Source organism: Petaurus breviceps, unplaced genomic scaffold (assembly GCF_028583685.1).
Source record: "Petaurus breviceps papuanus isolate PSGF00001 unplaced genomic scaffold, PetGlider_PUasm1.0 567, whole genome shotgun sequence".
Classification (NCBI taxonomy): Eukaryota; Metazoa; Chordata; class Mammalia; order Diprotodontia; family Petauridae; genus Petaurus; species Petaurus breviceps.
This window is the reverse complement of record NW_027186383.1, coordinates 4,396,838-4,404,169: the sequence shown is the minus strand read 5'-3', so window position 1 is coordinate 4,404,169 and position 7,332 is coordinate 4,396,838. Positions and strand designations below refer to the sequence as shown.

General features: G+C 43.1%; 1 long non-coding RNA gene across 1 annotated transcript in view; it reads right to left on the bottom strand.

Moving 5' to 3' along the window:
- Window positions 1–4,594: 4,594 nt before the first annotated feature.
- Window positions 4,595–7,332, bottom strand: part of LOC138173143 (uncharacterized) — a 12,475-nt gene continuing 9,737 nt past the window's right edge. Inside the window, exon 3 of the long non-coding RNA XR_011171336.1 lies at window positions 4,595–5,010. This is a non-coding gene — a long non-coding RNA (uncharacterized lncRNA). The remainder of the gene's footprint in view (window positions 5,011–7,332) is intronic.

The following is a 7,332-nucleotide window of genomic DNA, read 5'->3' as shown; positions in this document are numbered from 1 at the left end:
ATGGACATAATATGATAATATTATTGCATATAATGTAATGATATCATAATGTGATATTGTTATAATATATAATATCTATTATGCCCGTGGCTGTTTTCATGTTATCTGCCCCATTAGACGGTGGCCTCCTTGAGAGCTGAGACTCTTTTGCCTTTGTGTCCCCAGATTTTGGTACAGTGTGGGGCACACAATAGACTTTTACTACATACTTGCAGACAGACTAAAACGCATGATTTCTGTGCTCACGAGCTCAAAGTCACTGGCTGGAACCCCGCCTTTCTGAATTCCCGCCCAGCACCTCTTTCCCGTCCCCATCCTGCAGACTCTTGGGGATGGTTCTGAAAGTGTTTCTTATGACCATTGCTAAAGCTTATTTGAATTTTAAATTAGCTTTCTAGCTTTGAAAAAAAAACCAAGCTGAACAGTGTGAGAGGCCTCTCCTGGTACAGTGGAAATCCCAAGTTCAGATCTTGCCTCTGACAAATGTTGGCTGAGTGATGCCGGGCATGTCATTCATTTTGCAATGGTTCAGGAAGTTTTTAAGATGCTTACTTCTGGAGCAGGTGCTGCTTTCCATTGGTAGAGGGAGTTTCCTAGGCCAACAGAATCCCAGCTCTGAACCAAAAAATATAGTAACAACAACCCCCCTCCCCGCCCCCAGCTTAACAGAAATCACCTACCAAGCACCTGCACACCCTGACTTGGACCTAAAGGAGAGGATGAATGACTGAGCAGGGGATTTCTTGGGCTCTCTGCCCTTGGGAGATGGTGACACTCTCAGCCGACTTTTCCAGGCATTCTGTGCCTGAGACCTCAGGCCATCTGAAAACCAGCCTCCCAGAGCCTCCAGGGTCTCCTGCACAGAAGCCCCATCTCACTCCTTTGTCCTTCTTTCTTGTGACTCTCACACTTGAGTTACCGTAGAATCACAGGTCAGCCCAGATCAGTAACTGAATGAATCACTACTGGGCTGCACTTAGAAAGTTTAGACTCAGAGGATTGCAGATTTAGACCTGAAATGAGCCACCTCCCCCCCTCCCCCCATTTTACTGTAATAGGTCTCAAGCCTGGCTCATATGTATGTGACCTTCTTCATTGGTGGAAAGAGTGATTACTCAATGCTGTATGTCTTCATGAGGGTTGCCTTAAGAAACTAGGGGTGGAGATATTCTTTTTACCCAATCTGAGAGGTTATATAGGGTTCTATATTCTCTTTGTGGAGAAATATGGAGGGAAGGAGAACAGACTTTGATGGGCAGACATGTAGGGAAACCTGGCTCTCATACATGTCCCTGAATTCCAGCTTGCCTCTCTAGATACTTTGGGTATTTCCCCTTGGGAGAGAGATCAGGGATTCTCTATTGTCCAGATTGAGTTATCTCCCTTCTAGGACATAGGAGAGCTCATTCACTGTGTATATAGTGTGGCATATTCTAATTTTTATAACTTCTCTGATTTCTGTTTGCTATCTGATTGCAAAAAAAAAAAACCTTTAAATTGGTGTTTTGTGTAACTAGCATTTGGTAGGAGGGGTCAGGCCTTCTGCATAAACTTGGGGCATAGAGAACAGGAAAACAGATTGAACCTAAGGGGAGGGGAGGGTAGCAATCACTACCCTGGACAAGCCATATTTTTTTGAAGGGTAGATAGAATTCTAGTCCAGCAGCCCTCTTGTAGGAGATAAGCATGGTCAGCTTTGTGTCCCCTTCTGCTCCTGTCCTGTTCCTTTGGTGAAGAGTGGACGGAACTCCCGAGATGTCTCCCAGAGCCTTCCCTAAATGTGCATGCATATTGCCTACATGGGCAACACATATCCCAAGGAAATGGAAGGAGGAAGAAATTGAAGCATGAAAGAAAGTAGTTGCTTAAGATCACACCAACAGCAAGGTGGGAGACAAAGTGCTTTCCTCCCAACCACCCTGTGAGGTGGATACTGGAGATGTCATTCTCCTTCAGAGATGTCGAGGGATACACGCATGTGTCAGAGCCAGTGCTCAAACCCAAGTTCTTTTTGGCTTCCAGTCCTGAGTCTTTTCCACTGTGCCCTGCCTCCCCGTCCTCCCACTTCATCTCTTTTTCTTTCTTTTTTCTCCGTGCATACAGCCCCAGAGGAAGAAGGGAGGAAGGCGCATTCCTTAGAGATGATGGTAGCAGCGTTCTTCCCCCATTATCCACTGCCTTTCTCGGAAGAAAGATTAAAGTAAGTCACAGGACAGGGCCTTTCCCAAAGCTTCATGATGTCAGCCACGGATTTCATGTACATCAGCTGAGGACGGTCATAGCTTGAGTTCTTTTATAGCCTATCTCCTCTACTGTTGCTCAAATGAGGTCTCATGGTGGCATGGAGGTGATTCTGGGCTCACCAAAGCTGGGCCAGTGGAGCCTAACTGGTCTGTGGTACTGGCTAGAAAGTCTGAGGATGGGCTGTGGGTCTGGGCTGTATAATGGACTATGGAGCTGCCATTTTGGGATTGGCTGAATGAACTTTCAAGAGGCTCATCTCCGGAGATGAGGAGGGGCAGCGATACACTCCTTTGGTTCTCCTAGACCATCTATTATGTATTGCATAGTGATTGCAAGGAGTGGGAGGAATGAGTACCTGCACCAAGGAAACCACAGTTCCTTGAAATATTGAAGTGGGTGGAAAGTACAGAGAGGAGATTTTGGCTTTAAGTCAAGAAAAACTTCCTAGCAATTGGAACTAAGCAAAAGCAGAATGATGGCCTCAGGGGGAGGTGGGGCCCTTCTCCCTGGAGATCACAGGACTTAGGACTTTAGAGGTCATTGAGTCCAATCCCCTCATTTTATAGATGAGGAAGCTGATGTTTTGAGATAAGTGACATGTCTAGGGTTACACAGCTATTAATGATCTGAGGAGGTACTTGAACCCACATCTTACTGGCCCCAAATTCAGTGTTCTTCAAGCAGAGTCTCAATAGATGACCACTTGTTGGGGATGTTACAGAAAGAATTCTTGATCATCAAGAATTGGACTGAATTATATCTAAAGGGCAAATCTAGGTATGATGTGTGAACAAACTTCCTAACGGTGAGTCAGTTTCCTATCATTTGAGAGTTGGCCAGGACCTCAGTGGCCATCTTGAGAAAACCATACACCAAAGGAATCCCCACTATACTATACACACTGGTCATCCAGCCTTTGATGACCTCCAAGGAGGGGGAACCCACTACTCCTGGAGGCAGCTTTGGAACAGCTCATCTTGCTAGGAAGCTTTCCTGACACAAAGACTAAATTGGCAGCCTAATCCCCACAATTGTGCCTGCTGGCACCAAAGAGGACAGGTCTAATGTCTCCTCCACATGACATCCCTTCAAATACTTGTCCCCCACCCCCACCCTGAGTCTTCTCTTCTCCAAGCTAAACATGTTCAGTGCATTGAACCAATTGTCATGGACTCAAGTCTCTTAACCATCCTGGTTGGGACATTGTCTAGCTTATCAGCTTCTTAAACCACGGTGCCTAGAAATGAACACCATACTCTAGGAAGGGTCTGAAGAGGGTAAAGTACTATGGAATTACAACTTCCTTCTTAATGGAACCCAAGGTCCTGATGATTTCTATGGAGCTTGTGGTTCACTAAAACACCCAGATGTGTTCAGAACAGCTGCTGTCTCTCCAGGCATCTACCATCCTATTTTCATGATGCTGATTTTTTTGTACCCAAGTGTTAGACTTGACATTTGTCCCTATTGAATTTCAATAGAACGACACAAAACTCAAGTGTGTCAGACCCTGGTGGATCTTCTCAGATCTTTCCTCTGTCATCCAATAGGCTTGCTAACCTTTCCAGATGGGTATCAGTTCTAAGCTTGATGACCCTGTCATGTAGACCTTTATTTAAATCATCTATAAAATGTTACATAGCCCAAACCAAGCTCTCTTCCCTGGGGTATTTCCTCTGGAGACCTCCCATTACATTGACAAACATTAACTCTGCTACTCTTTTTAAATGCTGCCCCAAAGTAGAATCATCTGTCTTGGAAGGGATGGGTGTCCCCATCTTTGGAAGTCTGATCTGTTGGTGTTTTTAAGGAACCTTGTTTACCAAATTGCCATACTTGTTAGTGTCCCTTACACTGCTTTCCACCTCCCCCCTGCCCCATCTCTGTATTTTTTACACAGACAAACTGAGCCTTAGCTTAAGGAGGGAAAGACCTTAGCTTAAAGAGGCCCAGGTCTCCCACTGCTATTAAGGTCATCTGCAATCATCCTGACCTATGTCTTACCACTGGACTCTGATGACTCTGGAGGAGAAAGAGCACAGCTGATGACTTTGCACAGCCTGATTCACTTACACTCAATTCACTTGCAAGTCAAGACATCACCCTGCTGATGTCACTGGTCCTCTTTGAAAATGAAGGAAAAACAACTGCATCATTGTACTCACTGTCCCACATGACTGGAAAGATTTCCCTCTTCATCTCACCTTCTTATAATCCCAAGGTTTTTTCAAAGTTCAGCTCACAGGCTGCCTTTTACATGAAGCTTTCCAGATTCTCCCAGCTGATGGTGAGGGTTACTCTCTCCTGAAATTACTTTGTATTCATTAAAATTTATTTACTGTTTACTTATCTGTGTGCATTTTTTTTCTTGCTGGTGGAATATCATCTTTATACATAGGAATGAGCACATAGTAGGTGCTGAATGGAATTCAATAAGAATATGTTGACCTGGGTGGAGCCAACAAGGTGGCATAGAAGCAGGAAAACTCTGTGAGCTCCCCCCATAACCACCTCAAATATCCATAAAAAATGACTCTAAGCAAATTTTAGAGCTACAAAACCCACAAACTGACAGAAAGAAACAAATCTCCTGCTGAAGGCAGCCCTGCAGATGGACAGGAAGGGTCCATCACAGTGCACTGGGAGCAGAGCCCAGCCCAGTGAGCCTGTGGTTTTAGTCCCAGAGCAGCCCTGACCAGCAGTGGCTGGAGGAGACTTGGGAAGAGTGGATCACCAGCAGCTGTGGCAGTTTCCAGACATATAAACCTACAAATGCCAAAGATAAAGTAAAAGGTCAGTGTGGAACCCTGTTAGAACTGAGGGGGACTAGGAGCATGATCCAGCCTCTGCCCCCTGGGGTGAGAAGTGGCAGAGGTGCATGGCTGTCCAACTGCCTCCATATGACTGCTTCCTAGACTACAGATTGTAGGGGGACCAAGGCATAATTCAGAGGGTAATCACTCTTTCTTTAACCTGCCTGGATCTGAATCACAGTCTTGGGTGGTGGTCTTGGGGTGTGTGACCAGTGAGCCAGAGTTTGTGGGGGCTGTAGAGATGGTGCCCCCCAATAGCTCCAGCAGCTGCAAAAGCCCCAGAAATTTGGGACAAAGCTCTCCTCCCTGGAAGCAGAGTTCTACTGTGGCAAAGAGCTCAAAAGTGAAGTAATTGAGTGGCAACATGAGCAAGCAAAGGAAGCAAAGCAAACACAGCAATCAAACTCTTTAGATTCCTTCTTTGGGGACAAAAAGGATCAAAGCACAGAATGGTAGGAAGACAACAAAGTCAGAAGTCCTTCACCAAAAGCTTCCAAGAAAAATATGAATTGGCTACAGGCCATGGAGGAGCTCAAGAAGGATTTTGAAAATCAAGTAAGAGAAGAGGAGGAAAAATTGGAAAAAGATAGGAGAATGATGCAAGAAAATCATGAAAAGCAAGTCAACAACCTGACTGAAGAAAATAACACCTCAAAAAAAAATAACTCAAATGGCAAAAGAGACCCAAAAAGCTAATGAGAAGAATGCCTTAAAAAGCCAAATTCGCCAGATGGAAAAAGAATTTCAAAAGTTCACTGAAGAGGATAATTTCTTCAGAATTAGATTGGAGCAAATGGAAGCTAGTGACTTTATGAGAAATCAAGATACTATTAAATAGATCCAAACAAATGAAAAAAAAATAGAAGGCAATGTGAAATATCTTATTGGAAAAACCACTGACCTGGAAAATAGATCCAGGAGAAATAATTTAAAAATTATTGGACTACTTGTAAGCCACAATTAAAAAAAGGACCTACAAATTATCCTTCAAGAAATTCTCAAGGAAAATTGCCCTGATATTTTAGAATCAGAGAGCAAAATAGAAATTGAAAGAATTCACTGATCACCTTTTGAAAAAGATTCTCAAAAGAAAACTCCTAGGAATATTATAGTCAAATTCCAGAGTTCTCAGATCAAGGAGAAAATATTATAAACAGCCAAGAAGAAACAATTTGACTATTGTGGAAACACCATCAGGATAACACAAGACCTAGCAGCTTCTATACTAAGGGATTGAAGGGCTTGGAATATGATATTATGGAGGTCAAAGGAGCTAGAATTAAAACCAAGAATCACCTACCCAGCAAAACTGAGTATAATGTTTCAGGGGAAAATATGGTTATTCAATGGAATAGAGGACCTTCAAGCATTCTTGATGAAAAAACCAGAGTTGAATAAAAAATCTGATATTCAAATACAAGAACAAGAGAAGCATGAGAAGGTAAACAGGGAAAAGAAATCATAAGGAACTTATCAAAGTTGGACTATTTACATTCCTACATGGAAAAATGATAATTGTAACTTATGCAACTTTTCTCCCTATGAGGAGAGTTGAAGGGAATATAAATGTATATACAAATATATATATATATGTATGTATACATACATATATGTCTATATAGGAGGGTATATGTACATAGGAATACATATGTGAGTGTGTGTATATTTGTGTACAGGTATACATAGACAGAGGACACAGGATCAATTGAACAGGAAGGGATGATATTTTTAAAAATAAGATTAAGAGGTGAAAGAGGAATATAATGAGAGGAGATAGGGAGAGACAGAATAGGGTAAATTATCTCATATAAAAGAGGCAAAGGAAAACTGTTACAATGGAGGGGAAGAACAGAAAGACAAAAGGGAATGAGTCAACCTTACTGTGATAGTAATGGCAATTAAAGATTCCCCTGTATTGGCTTGGTTTTCAAACTGATTGTGTTAAAACCCAGAACTTGTTAATCCCACCTGTGGGATGGACTTGTTGACTTGAAAACAGAGACACGAACTGGGAGGAGCTGGTGACGTAGATTTGCACAGACAGGAGAGAGAGGCAGAAGAACTTTTTTTTTTGGAAGCAGCACCTCGTGGAGAGAGAGAGACTAAGAGAATTACTGGTGGCCGCTTTGAATTGCCCTGGACTTTTGAGACCTGCCCCCTGAGCTGCCAAGGACTGAGGAGACATGGCTGTTTTGCTGGTACTTTGTATGTCTGTTTTGATGTTGTTTTGCCAGATTTGTCCACTGGTGAAAGACAGTCCTGTTGTTGAAGAAGT